Source organism: Zingiber officinale, chromosome 4A (assembly GCF_018446385.1).
Source record: "Zingiber officinale cultivar Zhangliang chromosome 4A, Zo_v1.1, whole genome shotgun sequence".
NCBI lineage: Eukaryota > Viridiplantae > Streptophyta > Magnoliopsida > Zingiberales > Zingiberaceae > Zingiber > Zingiber officinale.
Genome location: NC_055992.1, coordinates 3,938,674 through 3,955,764, shown reverse-complemented (window position 1 = coordinate 3,955,764; position 17,091 = coordinate 3,938,674).

Genomic DNA, 17,091 nt, shown 5'->3' with positions numbered 1-17,091 from the left:
TACTTATCAGAAGTCGGGATTCAATCTCAATTGTCTGCACCTGGTACACCCCAATAGAATGGTGTGGCAGAACGTAGAAATAGGACTCTTATGGAAATGGTTAGATCAATGATGAGTTATTCAGAATTACCAAATTCGTTTTGGGGATATGCTTTAGAAATAGCATTATACATCCTGAATATGGTACCTTCTAAAATAGTTCCTTCTACTCCTATGGAATTATCGAATGGGTGTAAGCCTAGTCTGAATCATATCCGGATATGGGGTAGTCCAGCACATATGCTGAAGGGAGATACTGACAAGTTGGAATCACGTACAGAAGTTTTTCTGTTTGTGGGATATCCTAAGGGAATGAAAGGTGGTTTGTTTTATAATCCTAAAAATCAGAAGATCATTGTTAGCACCAATGCTCGATTTTTAGAAGAAGATTATGTAATGAACCATAAGTCCATGAGTGAAATAGTTCTAGAAGAAATAAGAGAGGACACGTCTACTTTAATACCAACAGTACAAGATGAAGTACCACATGAAATTGCAACACATGTCACACATGATACACAACCAGAAACAGTGTCTCGTCTTAGTGGGAGGGTTGTAAGACAACCTGAGAGATTCATGTTTTTGGGAGAGTCTTCGGACTTAATCCCGGGTAAATATGAACCTGATCCCCGGATATATGACGAAGCACTCCAAGATATAGATGTAGTATCTTGGCAAAAGACAATGAATTCAGAAATAGAATCTATGTATTCTAATAAAGTCTGGAAGCTTCTAGAACCACCTGATGGTGTAAAAGCCGTTGGATGCAAGTGGATCTACAAAAGGAAAAGAGGGACAGACGGGAAGGTAGAAACCTTCAAAGCAAGGCTTGTAGTGAAAGGGTACACTCAGAAAGAGGGAATCGATTATGAGGAGACCTTTTCGCCGATAGTCATGCTTAAGTCTATCCGGATATTCTTATCCATTGCCGCTCATATGGATTATGAGATTTGGCAAATTGATGTCAAGACAGCTTTCCTTAATGGAAGTCTTGAAGAAAACATCTATATGAAGCAACCAGAAGGATTCATTGAAAAGGGCAAAGAGCATCTAGTGTGCAAACTCAATCGGTCTATTTATGGACTGAAGCAAGCTTCAAGATCTTGGAACATCTGATTTAATGAAGTAATCCAATCATATGTATTTATTCAGTGTCCGAATGAGTCTTGTGTATATAAGAAGTGTAACGGAAACGTGGTGGTATTTCTTGTACTATACGTAGGTGATATTTTGTTAATTGGCAACAATATCAAGGTATTATCGGACGTAAGGGTATGACTGTCCAAACAATTTGATATGAAGGACTTAGGAGAATGTGTACACATTCTTGGGATCAAAGTTATAAGGGATCGTAAGAAAAGAATGTTGTGCCTAACTCAAGCTTCATATATAGACGCGATCCTTGCTCGTTTTAGCATACAGAACTCCAAGAAAGGTTTCTTCCCTATTAGGCATGGAGTAGCCTTATCTAAAGAGATGTCTACAAAGACATCAAAGGAGATGGAAGACATGAAGGCAGTTCCTTATGCTTCGGCTGTAGGAAGCCTTATGTATGCAATGTTGTGTACGAGACCTGATATCTGTTTTACCGTGGGCATGGTTAGCAGATATTAGAGAAACCCTAGACAAGGACATTGGACTGCTGTGAAGCATATATTAAAGTACCTGAGAAGGACTAGAGATTATATGCTAGTCTACCAAGCAGACGATTTGCTCCTTGTGGGTTACACGGATTCGAATTTCCAATCAGATAAGGACAATAGTAAGTCTACGTCAAGCTATGTGTTTACTCTAGGAGGTGGAGCCATTGCATGGAGGAGTATTAAGCAGAAATGCATCTCGGACTCAACCATGGAAGCTGAGTATGTGGCAGCCTCTGAGGCAGCCAAAGAAGCTGTATGGCTCAGGAACTTTCTAATGGACTTAGATGTGATTCCTGGTTTGCCCAAGATCATCACAATTTATTGTGATAATAGCAGTGCAGTTGTAAACTCGAAGGAACCACGAGCCCATAAGCCAAGTAAACATATAGAGTGCAAGTACCACCTGATACGAGACATCGTCAAGCGAGGAGAAGTTGTCGTCGCCAAGATTGCATCAGTAGATAACCTAGCAAATCCTTTCACTAAGGCCCTTCCGGCGAAAGCTTTTGATCGGCATGTGGAGGGGATGGGAATTAGATATATGGCAATAGAAATGGCAGCTTAGTCTTTTAGTATAAGTGGGAGATTGTTGGAGTGTATACTAAAAGTCTAGCTTTTGTAAACATTTATTTTTGAAATAAAAGAATCACATTGGTCAATATCTACATTTATTTATTAAATGTAATTGTTCAATTAATTTATATAGTAGACAACATGGTGTGTGGTGTCACACACAGAAGATCATGTTGACGGTTCTTTATAAATTATAAACAGTTGCTCACGACTAAGATGGAAAGGAACAAACCATTGGAATAGTCGTAGTGTAATTAAGTATTAGTTTATCTTGATTAATAAATTACACTAGTACACTCTATGTGTATTGAGTAGGACCATTTAGGTAAGTTCTTTTTGTACTGACTTAATAAAAGAACTAGACTTAGTTATTATGGAAGTGTGTGCTCTTAATCCTAATATAATAACAAGCACATATATTTAATATTTATTTATTTGACTTATCAAAGGGTGAGGTTTAGCTCGATAAATCAATATGCCCGATAAGTTGGGAAATGATATTACTTATAGTGTGTGTTGTTGATTATAGAAGGAATCTGTGTCCTAGTTATCTAGTGTAATAACCCAAATTTCTTTATTACGAGTTCTAATAGTGGTTAAAAATATATAGAAATGCTTTAGAAATATTCTATAGATTTTTAGAAATTTTTAGCGTATTTTTATGCAATTTTTGGAGTTTGTTTGGTATTTTTACCAAAAGAAACAAGTTGCAAAAATAAAGAAATTAAGCCGAGGTTCGAACCAGAGACCTCCGGTTAAGCAAAGCCTTAAGTTGTCTCAGCTGAACAGGAGCCTAAGCAGGGTATGATGTAGGACCCTATGAAATCTAGCAATGTTTTGTTTTGTTGTTACCGTGGCACTGGGTATGAGTAACAAGTATGGTTCTAGATTTCTAGTAGCAATGTTTTCCTTACTAGTTGCATCTTGGTCTTCCTTGCCGTGCTACAAGGCATGTAGTATAGTTGCAATTTGGGTTCCTTTTGTTCAGTTGTCGTGAGTCTCAAAGAAGGAGCATGTAGGGGTTGAGCATGTTGAGCATTCTGTTCTTTATGGTTTCCTGCTGTGGCATTAAGTTTCAGGTTTAGTTTTGTGCATTAAGTTTCAAGTTTAGTTTTGTGCATAAAGTTTCAGGTTTAGTTTTTGTGCATGTTTATGCTAGTATAAATGCATTCGGGATTGTTGTACATTATGTTTTTATGTATGTAGATTTGGATTGGCATGTCATGGGTTTTATGCTTTAGTTTGGGTGCATGTGTTATGAATAGATAGTCTCAGTTTTTAGATTCTTAAAGTATGAAACAGTTTTAGTTTTTTTGGTTGCTTGTGACCTTAAATAGATTTAGTTTTGAGATGAAGTATAGAGCATGAACAGATTAGAAGACCACAGTATTACCTTAAGCATTATAGTTAGATTTCTCTTGTTGAAGCATGCTGTTCGGAATTTAATGTTTTGGTCGGTTGAGTTAGATCTATTGCTTGTGACTTGATGAGCATGCTCTGTTCGTGTGGAGTTTTACAGTTTTGAATTTTGTTGCTTTATGTAAGTTTCGGTTGTGAACATGTTTGCAAGGATTTTTAGTTTACAAGTGCAGATTTTATTAAGCTTACAAGTGCAGATTTTATTAAGTTTATAATGCAGATTTTATTAAGTTCACAAGTGCAGAATTTTATTAAGCTTACAAGTGCAGAATTTGGTTAGTATAGTATGCAGAATTTCGATTAGCATAGTATGCAGAATTTCGATTAGCATAGTATGCAGATTTTTGTTTATGCATTTCAAAGTTAGAATTTGTTTAAACATTTCAGTTTTTAAAGAAGCATTCTTTTATTAGAGGTATTAACAAGTATAAGAAAGATAAAGAAAAGAAAGAAAAAGGTCAAGGCCTTAAGTAGATCCCAAAGTCAAGACTTTAGGTATTTTGGCACACAAGGTGCTTGAAGAAAATGCCGAGGCATTATATATTAGAAGTAATAAAAGATAACAAGTATTTTACTTTTTTAAGAGGCTAGTACCTGACTTCTGAGGTTGTCGTTAAATAAATCCATGTGACCAATTCCGAGGTCTTGGCCCTGGTAAGATCGAGGTCTTTACCCTCGTAGAACTGGTGGGTTGCTACCCCAGTTTCTATTAGGGAGCGCGCTTTGGTACTATGCCTGGGCCCAAGAAGAAAATTTATTATTATTTTGAAGTATTAAAGTATAAGTTTTTAAACAAAAGAAATAAGATTCAGAAAGTGTTTAAAATTCAGCAAGTTAGTTTCTTTTAATTCGAATCATGCAGTATTAATTTTATTTGTTTCCTGAGTAGTTATTGTGCATGATTAGCCTTGTCTTCCAGCATGCAGTTTTATTCTTGTATATCATGAGTATGTAAATTTTAGTGCTTTGCTATTAGATGAGCATGAGTAGTTTTCTTTTTACAGATTCAGTTTTTAGCATTGCTGTATTTATATGCATATTCGAGTTTTGTGAGTTAGATAGCGCTTACTAAGCAATTTTGCTTATAGTTGCATTTCCTCTTACTGCAGATAAAGGAAAGGAAAAGTTATAGCAAAGGAAGGCGACAAGGAGGTGCGGATGGATGTGTGATGCCTGGACTATAGAAGCCTTGGGATTTAGCATAAGAATTTATTAAGATTGTCATGTATTTAGAATTCTTTCATTTAAATTGTTATGCACATTAGACCTATTATCTGAGTTGTACAATGGTTGCATGCATGTTCAGATTAATACATATATTTCAGCATGTTTAGATTGATGTATAGTTTTAGTTGTGTTCATATGCTGGAGTAGAATGTAGAGATAAGTTGTTTATGTTTTCCGCTGCTATCAGTTGCATGTTTAGAGAGTTTATGTATTGATATTCACATGTGTGCAATGTTAGTTAAGATAAGTTAGTAGTCCAGTAGCGCTCCGCCCTCACAGGCTAGTAGTGAGGAGGGTGGGGTGTTACATCTAGGTTGAGAATGTCCCAAAGAGGAGCTCATAAGGATTGCCATGTTAAACCCTGCAGGTGGACTTAGTCCGACATGACAATGAAGTTGAGTGGTACTACTCTTGGAGCTAGATATTAATTAAGTGAGTTGTCAGTAACTTACTTAATTAGTGGACATTCGTAATCTTAAACACAGGGAGACTAACATACTCATGATAAGAAGGAGTCCATAATGTAATTTGGGATTGGTGCAGTAGTGCGATAATAACTCTCTAGTGGAATGAGTTATTATCGATGAACTTGAGTTGTGTGTTCAGGGCAAACACGGGATACTCAAGCTCATCGGAAGGCCAAAACCAATTTCTTCTCTAGGTCCCTGTCGTAGCCTCATTATAACCTCAAGTCCATCCAAATGTAAGGCTCTTCTTGGTGTACAAGAAGGGGGCCGGTCCATTGTTTGGTGACCAAGCAATGGCCGACCACATCCTCTTCTATAGGGGCTGGCCCTTTGCTTGGTGTCCAAGCATGTAGGGGCCGGCCACAATAATTCAAACAAGAAGGGGAGTTTTGAATTTTTAAAATCTTCTCTTTGTAGAAAACTATAAGTTTTAAAAAAGAGATTTTAATTTTAAAAACTTTCCTTATTTGAATTAGGCCACATGTTTTAAAAGATTTTAAAATTTCCTTTTTTAATCATCCTCATGGTTCAGAAAAAAAGGAAGAGAAGTTTTAAAATTTAAATTTTCTATCACCATGTTAAAAAAGAAAATTTTATAAGAAAAGTTTTAATTTTTAAAACATGGTTTTAATTTTTAGAATTTTCCTTTTTTAACTCCTACTTTAGGAAAGAGAGTTTGTAAAATTTTATAAGAGTTTTTTTTCTTGTAAAATTTTATTAAAAAATTATTTCCTTCCTTTTATAGGGGTCGACCACCCTTGCTTGGTGCCCAAGTAAGGTGGCCGGCCAAAACAAAAAATAAGGGGGTGTTTGGTTTAGGGGAATAGGAGTGGGGAATGGGAATGGAAATCATTGATTGTCATTGTTAATGTTTGGATTATAGAATAAGATTATAAATAAGGGAATGAATCCTTGAAATTGGGTAATAACTCATTCCCATGTACCTCCTCTTCAATGAGTCATTACCCTATTTTCATCAATCAAAATATTCTCTTATTCCAAAAATACCCTTGACCTAAAATTAAAATTTTCTCCCTTTATATCAAATATCAAAATATGTTTATTTATTTTTTCTTTCATATCACTTTTCTCTCTTTGTTCTCTCTCATCATATTTTCTTTCTCATCATTTTATCATACACTTTCTCTCTCCTTAATCTCTTTTATCACACTCTCTTTCCTCTTTTTTCTCATTACACTTTCTCTCTCATCATACTTTTTCTCTCCTCAATCTCTTCTATTGCACTCTCTTCCTTCTTTTTTTTCTCATCATACTTTCTCTCTCATCACATATTCTCTCTCCTCAATCTCTCCCATCATACTCTCTTTTTTATTTTTTTCTCATCACACTTTCACTCTCATCACACTTTCTCTCTCCTCAATCTCTCTTGTCACACTCCCTCCTTTTTTTCCTCAACACACTTTCTTTCTCATCATACTTTCTCTCTCCTCAATCTCTCTCATCACACTCACTGTTCTCTTTTTTTTTCTCATCACACTTTCTCTCTACTCAATCTCTCTTATCACACTCCCTCCTTTTTTTTTCCTCAACACACTTTCGCTCTCATCATACTTTCTTTCTCATCATACTTTCTCTCTCCTCAATCTCTCCTATCACACTCATTGTTCTTTTTTTTTCTCATCACACTTTCTCTCATCATACTTTCTCTCTCACCATACTTTCTCTCTCCTTAATCTCTCTCATCACACTCTCTCTCCTTTTTTTCTCAATACATTTTCTCTCTCTTCATCCACTCTCATCATATTTTCTCTCACATCATATTTTCTCTCTCATCTTCTCTCATCATGTTCTCTCCTATCACACTCTCTTTTCTCATTTTCTCTCATCATATTTTCTCTCTCTTCATTCTTTTTCATCACACTTTTTCTCTCATCAGACTTTCTCTCATCATTGTCTTTCATCATATTTTTCTCACACATTCATTTTTCTCTCACATCTAATCTTTTCTCTTATTTTTCTTTAAGGGTAAAAAAGGAAATTTTGATTTATTCCGATAGAAAATATGCAACTAACCAAACATTATTTTTAAGAGTGAAATTCATGCTCATACCCATTCCCATTCCACAATACAATAATTCCCATTCCGATTCATATTCCTAGGAAAGAACCAAACGCCCCCTAAATTCATCATCCAAATTGATTTGGTGATTGATTCAATCAAGAGGAAAGAAAAGGAAAATTAAAAGGGAAAATGAAAAACTAGAGGAAGATTTTAATTTTTATAAAATTCTTTCCTTATTTGTCTTGGGCAAGTATTATAAAAGAAGGGGTGAGGAGGCTTCATGAGACACAACTCTTATTCTCTTGCTTAGAGATCTTGGTGTGGTTGGCCCCTTCTCCTTCTCCTTTCCCTTTGCTCTTTTCTCCTTGGTGGTGGTGGTGGCCGGATTTTAGAGGAAGAGGAAGAAAGCTTTTGGGTGGTGTTCATCTTGGAGGATCGTCTCCCACACGACGTCCAAGGCGAGGCGAGGAATACGGCAGAAGATCTCGAGGTCATTAGCATACAAAGAAAAGGTATAATTAGTAATTGTTTTCCACATCATGCTAGTTATTTCTTTTTGTAAGAATTCCAAACACAAGAGGCATTAGATCTAGTTTTTCGAATTTATTTTTCGAGTTTGTATTTTCTTTCTTTTTCGTATTTGTGATTCGATTGTTCTTTTTGGTTAACCTAGAGTTATTTAAGGAAATTAAATATTAGCTTTCCTTAAAAGGCTTTGTCTAGGCGGTGGTGGTTCTCCCATATCCAAGAAGGTCATGTGTCTCGCCATGCAGTCCTGGAAGCTAATTTTGGAAATTAATATTTAATGGAATTAATAACATAGGTGGATTTGAATCAATAATGTTAAGTTTCGTTTGCGATTCAAATCTAAACCATTAAGAACAGATAAGTTAAATTTGGAATCAATAATGTTAAGTTCCGTCTGTGATTCCTAATTTAACTTCTAAAGAACACAATAGGTTATTTAAGGAAAGGTTCGACACTTGTACAAAAAATTTTGTACAGTGGATCCGGTAAGTTTTCCTAGGACTAACCAATAATAAGGACATATTGAAAGTACAAGGGGGGATGGTATCTTGAGTCCTATTCCATCTCCACAAGTTCCTATAAACTTGGCGGCTAGTGGTGATCCACTCTCTAGTTCTGATTCTCATCCATCTAACCACTCATCTCCGAGTAGCTCTGATGATGATATTCCTCGGCGGATGCTTCCTCTAAGCGATATTTATGTACCATGTCAATCAGTTTCCACCCGTTATCCTCTTCCACGTACTCTTCTTGCTTCTTCAAATTTTGTTGAACCTTCTAGTTTTACACAGACAGTCAAAGATCCAAATTGGCGTGCTACGATGGTTACAGAATTTGATACTCTTCTTCGTAATGCAACCTGGAGCTTAGTCCCTCGTACCCCATCTATGAATATTGTGAGCTCTAAATGGGTTTACCGAATTAAGTATCATACAGATGGTTCTATTGAGCGTTACAAAGCTCGCCTTGTTGCTAAAGGCTTTAATCAACAGTTAGGTATTGACTTTAATGATACTTTTAGTCTAGTCATCAAAAATTACAACTATCAAATTGTTACTGTTTATAGCTGTAAGCTCTAATTGGTCAATATACTAATTAGATGTTTCTAATGCTTTTCTTCATGGATACCTTGAACAAACTGTTTATGTAACGACCCGCCTTCTACTGGCTAGGCTGTAAGGCCGGACCGTCACATTATGCTGTGCTAAACTATATCCATGACCACCACTAAGTCTAGGTGCGGAAAGCTGTACCAATTTAAAACTTTGCTAAACTAATACAAGTTCTTGGTCCTACATGTGCCGAGGGATGCAATCTAAGGTATACCTGGTATATCCTACATCCCCTATGGTCAAGGAGCTGAATTACAAGGTCTCTTGGTCAAAACCCAGCTTCCCAATCGATCCAAATTGAACTCAACCGATTACAAGCTGTTGGATCGATCCATGGATCGATTCAGATTGATACTGTGCTCGGGGTAATATTCTGGATTGATCGGCTGATCGATCCAGACCGGTCAATCGATCCAGTGATCGATTCCAGAGCTCTCTATTCGCGGGAGCAAATTCCCTGATTCCTCGATCGATCGGTTGATCGATCCGCCAACTTCCTGTTCGCGACAGAGAGCGACTGGATCGATCGACTGATCGATCCAGCAACTTACTGTTCGCGGAACAAGATCACCAATCGATCAGCTGATCAATTGAAGACCCCCAATCGATCGGCCGATCAATCGGGGTTTCTGATTTCATAGCAGAAGTCTGATTTCAGCACTGGTTCATGCCAAAATCACATGTATCAACTCTATAAGCATCAAATAGAACTACTAGGCATAACATTACTTATGGTTAGCTAGCTAATATCATGACAACTAACCATCTATGCATAACTGTCATAATTCTAAACACTTAAACAACTAAAGTGCAGGAAAGCAATGACATAAAGAAAATGCTATGTTCTAAGTGGGCTAGTGCCCAAACATCGTTATTCCAAGTTCCTTATTTTTCCACACACATCTTCATCGCATTGTCCTCCAGCCTCCGCTAATCCATCCTTCCTTTACCCTTATCTGCAGTATAAGGAAATAAGTATCTGTAAGCTTTACGCTTAGTAAGAAACCATCTACCTCACAAAACATGCATAGCGATGCAATGTATGCTTTTAAAACATGCTATTGAAATCTACGCTGAACATGTTAAAGGATGGCATGACGTACTATCATACAAAACATAGAATCAAAACTGATCATAGAATTATCACATGTATCAATAAGAAAGAGCTAAGCTAAAGCATGAACTGAGCTACACTAAAACTAAGCTAGAACTGAAATTAAACTGTACACACAACTGATTTGTGAGTTTTGAAAACTATTTACCATAGTAGATTAAAATACATAATCATGCTGCTGATGGGCCCGGCAACTGTACTTGCTATGCGCGCATCCCTAACTAGACCCGGGTTTGCAGGTCCCAAATTTAGTAGGGTTTACTAGGTTATCTAAACCTAGGGACGACTGTGGGAGCCCAACCCAATGGACATCTATTCCAGTACAGTGCCTCTGCTGAAAGTAAATTACTGATTATAGCTGAAATTTCTTATCTTGTTATTTCTAGGTTATCTGAACCTAGAGCTAGGTTATCTGAACCTAGAGCTAGGTTATCTGAACCTAGAGCTAGGTTATCTGAACCTAGAGGCGACTGTGGGAGCCCACCCATTGGACCGTAGTCCCATATAAGCTGTAGTAAAACTGCATATACTAAATAAATGCTTCTATCACATTTAGTTAAACTATTAAAATGCCTAAGTCGCATTTTAAATTGTGCTAAACATACTATCGAGCACTTGGCGTGCGCTGTTGCACACCCTATGTGCTAAAAATCCATATACTACTAAACTAAAGCATGCAATCATACGAGAGCTACTTATACTGCAGGTGAGGGGTTTCTTACTTCTTGCGCTAGATTTCCTTACGATCTGATCGCTAGATTTCCGGTGGAGAAGATCCCTTCGTCGATCTCCTCAAGTCTACGTGCTCTTCTCTCGGAGAGGAGCGTTCTCGAGCCGAAGTCATTGCCGGAAGGTGCTCCTATAGCCCTTGGGATGAAACCCTAGGCTTCCTTGGACTTGGGCGCCGAGAGGGTGAGGGAGAGAGAAGTCGGCGGTGTGTGAGGGTTTGGGAAGAGAAATCACGATCAGAAATTAACTCCTCACTTAATTATTTTCTATTTATATTAAGTGGTTAATTCGCCCAACTTAACTATAAATCTAATTTATTCCCTCTTCTTTCAGCACGGCCCTGCTGGGTTCACTTGGTTACTAGAGTTCACCATAAGTCATAGAGTTTGCTAGGTCTCGGGTTCTATTCCCGCGTAGGCTATTTTACGATTCTATTTATTTTTGTTACCTCCGCTACTCTAAAAATTCTGTAAAAATATTCTAAAATTCCAGAAAAATACTAGGATATTTCTAATAATTTTTTTGAGAATTTTTGAACGTTATAATCCCCCATACCTTATAAAAAGTTCGTCCTCGAACTTAGAATAACTCTGGGTACTTCTGTCTCATACTGACTTCTGTCTCCCAAGTTGCCTCTTCTGCTGTGTGACTTTGCCAAATAACTTTTACTAATGGTACCTCTTTATTCCACAATTTCTTAACTGCTCGGTCTATTATCTGAATAGGCCGACTATCATAGCTGAGGTCTTCGCGGACTTGTACCGTCTGGGGCTCAATCACCTGGGTGGCATCTGGGATATGTTTCTTCAGCATAGAGACATGAAATACATTATGGATAGCTGACATCTCCTGGGATCGCTCTAGCTCATATGCTACCTTGCCAACTCTTCTAGTGATAAGGTATGGTCCCACATATCTGGGACTTAATTTTCCCTTCTTCCCAAAACGCATTACTCCCTTCATGGGAGCTACTCTGAGGAACACCGAATCCCCAACGGAAAACTCTAAGGGTCTGCGCCGCGTATCAGCATAGCTTTTCTGGCGGCTCTGAGCTGTCTCTATCTTCTGGCGGATCTGCTGTATAGCTGCTGTGGTGTCTGCTACTAGATCCGTCTGAAGTTCTAGTTCCTTCTGTTCGCCACTCTCATACCAGCAGATTGGAGATCTACACCTCCACCCATAGAGAGCCTCGTAGGGTGTCATACCGATAGTGGCCTGATAGCTGTTGTTGTATGCAAATTTTGCTAGACTCAGATATTTGCACCAACTTCCCTTGAAGTCTAGGGCACATGCTCGGAGCATATCTTCGAGTACCTGATTTACCCTCTCCGTCTGACCATCTGTCTGAGGATGGAAAGCTGTGCTAAATTTTAACTTGGTGCCCAATGCTGACTGTACACACTCCCAGAAGTGTGACGTGAACCAACTGTCTCTGTCTGAGATGATAGTTCGTGGAACTCCATGCAGTTTGACGATCTCCTTGAGATACAACTGAGCTAGCTGCTCCATGGAGTAGGATATCCTGATAGCTAAGAAGTGGGCTGATTTAGTCAATCTGTCGACTATTACCCAGATGGCGTCAAAACCATTCGTGGTTCTGGGTAATCCCACTATGAAGTCCATGGAAATATCTTCCCACTTCTATTCTGGGATCTGGATAGGCTGCAGAACTCCTCCTGGTCTCTGATGTTCTGCCTTGACCCTCTGACAGGTTAGACAGGTGCTGACATATCTAGCGATGTCTCTCTTCATCCCAGGCCACCAAAAACATTTCTTCAAGTCCTGATACATCTTGGTGGAGCCAGGATGCATCGCGTAGGGAGTCTTGTGAGCTTCATCTAAAATCTTCCTTTGTAGTTCCTCCTGATCTGGAACACATAGTGTGTCACCGAAATATACTGCCCCACTATCAACTATTCTGAACTCTCCACTTCCTGGTTCTACTATCCCTTGCTTGATTTTCTAAATTTCAGGATCGTGTTCCTGAGCTGTCTGGATGTCATCAAGTAGGGTAGATGCTAAAGTCATAGTAGAGAGCTGTCCCACTATAAGTTCGAGACTGAAATCTGTAATCTCTTTTTGTAAGGGTGGTGACATGGCTGCTAGGGATAATAAGGTAGCACTGGACTTTCTGCTAAGTGCGTCTACCACCTTATTTGCTTTTCCTGGGTGGTAGAGGATGTCTATGTCATAGTCCTTGACCAGCTCTAGCCATCTGCGCTGTCGCATATTCAGATCCTTCTGAGTGAAGAAATACTTCAGACTCTGATGATCTGTATACACTCTACACTGAGCTCCGTATAGGTAATGTCTCCAAATTTTGAGAGCGAACACGACTGCTGCAAGCTCAAGATCATGAGTAGGATAGTTCCTCTCATAGTCCTTGAGTTGTCTGGAGGCGTAGGCGATTACCTTGCCATTTTGCATCAGTACTGCTCCTAGTCCCAATTTAGAGGCGTCACTATAAATATCAAAGCTGTCTGTGTTTTCTGGTAGAGCCAAAATAGGAGCACTGGTCAACCTCCTTTTTAACTCGCTGAAGCTGTTCTCACAGTCCTCTGTCCACTAAAATTTCCTATTCTTTCTGGTAAGAGCTGTCAGTGGGGAGGCTATCCTAGAGAAGTCCTCTACGAATTTTCTGTAATAACCTGCTAATCCCAGAAAGCTTCTGATCTCACTGGCGTTCTTGGGTCTTTCCCAGTTACTCACAGTTTCTACTTTACTAGGGTCTACCATGATACCATCCTTTGAGATGATGTGACCCAGGAAGGACACCTAATCTAACCAAAATTCATATTTCGTGAATTTGGCGTATAGCTGGTTCTGTTGAAGAGTCTGCAACACTATTTTCAGGTGCTCTGTGTGTACTTCCTGAGTTCCTGAATAGATAAGAATGTCATCGATAAACACAATAACAAATCTATCTAGATAGTCCCTGAATACTCTATTCATGAGGTCCATAAAAGTAGCTGGAGCATTTGTCACGCCAAAGGGCATGACTACGAACTCATAATGTCCGTATCTAGTCCTGAATGCTGTCTTGGGTATATCCCCTTCTTTAACTTTCACCTGATGATAACCTGATCTGAGGTCTATCTTAGAGAACACTGCTGCTCCCTTTAGCTAATCGAACAGGTCATCTATTCTGGGAAGAGAATACCTGTTCTTGATCGCGACTTGGTTCAGTGCTCGGTAATCTATACACAGGCGCATGCTCCCGTCCTTCTTCTTCACGAACAATACAGGCGCTCCCCATGGTGAGTGACTAGGACGTATGAAGCCCTTGTCAAGCAGCTCCTGTAGTTGCTCATGAAGTTCCTTCAGTTCTGCTGGAGCCATGCGGTAAGGTGCTTTAGAGATAGGATTCGTACCGGGAATGAGTTCTATCTCAAATTCAATCTCCCTGTCTGGTGCTAGGCCTGGTAACTCTTCAGGGAAGACTGCTGGGTAGTCACATACAACTCGGACCCCTTCTAGCTATTGGTCCCTATTCTGACTGGTATTGACTACATGTGCTAGGAATCCCGTACATTCTGAATCCATTAATTTCTGTGCTTTTACAGCTGAGAGAAACTTCTTGGCGTTTCTCTTCGGTTCTCCAATGTACTTGAACTGCACTTCTGCTTCGGGTTGGAATACGACTTTCTGTTTACGACGCTCTATAGAGGCACCGTATCTGATCAGGAAGTCCATCCCAAAAATAACATCGTAATCAGTCATATTTAGCACTATTAGATCACAAAAGAGTTCTCTGTCTGCTATAATGACTGGCACTGCTCTGAGTCAGTGTGTGGATGCCATAATTTCCCCTGAAGGCAGTGTTGTCAAAAACTGACTGCTGAGTACCTCTGGGGGTATTGCTAACTTTTTGGAAAACATCCTGGATATATAGGAATGGGTTGCCCCAGTATCGAATAAGACAGTTGTACTTTGTTGTAAAATACTAATATGACCTGAAACAACTGTCAAGGCAGTCGCTACGTCCTCTCTGGTGAGTGAGTAAATCCTCGCATTGGTCGTAGCTGGAGAGGCTTCTAGTCTGCCCTGGCTGATGTGCGGACCATCTAAAGCAGCCTGCATATGATGTAACTGAGCTGGCTGGCCGTCGTACTGAATCGGCTGTGGCTGAGGAACACCAGTCTTGTTTGGGCACTGCTTAGCCATATGTCCCTCTTGTCCACATTCGAAGCATCCCCGTGTGCCCTTACGACAAACTCCAGGGTGGAATTTCCCACAAGTATCATATTTGGGATAACTAGGCTGTTTACTAGCTGGTCCTCCTTTTGGGTAACTCCCGGGTTTGCGTTTGTTGCTGGAGTTCCCTTTCCAGTTAGAGCCGTGGGAGCTGTGGCCCTGATGTTTCTGAGTACCTGAGCCTCCTTGGCCTTTGGATTCTGAGAGAACTTGCTTCTGCTGCTTGATACTATTCTGGTAATGTTCCGTGATGAGGGCACTACTTACTAGTTCTTCTGTGGTTTGTGGCCTATGAACGCCACTAGCTACATTCAGTGCTATGTCCGACCTCAGCATCTTAAGCATCAGTCAGACCCTTTCCTTTTCAGTGCTGACTAATTCGGGACACAGACGAGCCAGCCTGTTGAATTTCTTCACGGCCTCCTCAACTTGAAGATTGCCCTGGCAAAATTCAGTAAACTCATCGCAGTGACGGTTTGTGACCCGCATGTGAAAGAACTCCTCAAAGAATTCTTTCTCGAAGTCAGCCCATGTCATCTGGTTTACTGGGCGCTTCACTCTAATTCTCTCCCACCACATGCGTGCATCTCCTACTAGGCAGAAGGAGGCGCACTTCACCTTCTCATGTTCTGGTCAGTCCAGAAGCTCCATCGTACTCTCCAGTGTTTTGAACCAGGCCTGAGCATCCCATGGTTCACTGGTGCCTGAGAAGTTCTCTGGCTTAACTCTCTGCCACTGGATCAGATAGACTTCTCCCCTTGCCCCTACTACTGGGGCTACTGGTGCTGCAGGTTGGACTGGTGGAACCTCTATCACCACTGGGGTCGCTAAATTGGGTTCTGGGGTGACAGTGGGAGTGTTCTGCTGATTAGCCCTGAGGGTGGCTATCTCCTGTTGATGTTCAGCTAGTTGCTTCTGTAACTGAGCCACTACTGCTGTAAGGTCTGGGGGAGGCACTAAACTGCCTGCCTCATGCTGGGGCTCAGTAGCTGGTGCCCTTCTAGCTGGGCGTCCTTGTGCCATTTCTAGAGACAGGGAGGACATACATAACTAAGACAATCATATTTGCATAACTATGGTTATCATGTTAGACACTATCATGAATAAACATACTTTAGTTATCTCTAAACATGAAAACAAGAAACATAAATAAAGTGAGAGATGTTCTTACTTGGAAGCTGCAAGTTCAATGCTGTTGTTTGTGCAGGAAGTATGGAACTTTTTCTCTAATACCACTCTGTAACGGCCCGCCTTCTACTGGCTAGGCTGTAAGGCCGGACCGTCACATTATGCTGTGCTAAACTATATCCATGACCACCACTAAGTCTAGGTGCGGAAAGCTGTACCAATTTAAAACTTTGCTAAACTAATACAAGTTCTTGGTCCTACATGTGCCGAGGGATGTAATCTAAGGTATACCTGGTATATCCTACATCCCATATGGTCAAGGAGCTGAATTACAAGGTCTCTTGGTCAAAACCCAGCTTCCCAATCGATCCAGATTGAACTCAACCGATTACAAGCTGTTGGATCGATCCATGGATCGATTCAGATTGCTACTGTGCTCGGGGTAATATTCTGGATCGATCGGCTGATCGATCCAGATCGGTCAATCGATCCAGTGATCGATTCCAGAGCTCTCTATTCGCAGGAGCAAATTCCCTGATTCCTCGATCGATCGGTTGATCGATCCGCCAACTTCCTGTTCACGACAGAGAGCGACTGGATCGATCGACTGATCGATCCAACAGCTTACTGTTCGTGGAACAAGATCACCAATCGATCAGCTGATCGATTGAAGACCCCCAATCGATCGGCCGATCGATCGGGGTTTCTGATTTCATAGCAGAAGTCTGATTTCAGCACTGGTTCGTGCCAAAATCACATGTATCAACTCTATAAGCATCAAATAGAACTACTAGGCATAACATTACTTATGGTTAGCTAGCTAATATCATGACAACTAACCATCTATGCATAACTGTCATAATTCTAAACACTTAAACAACTAAAGTGCAGGAAA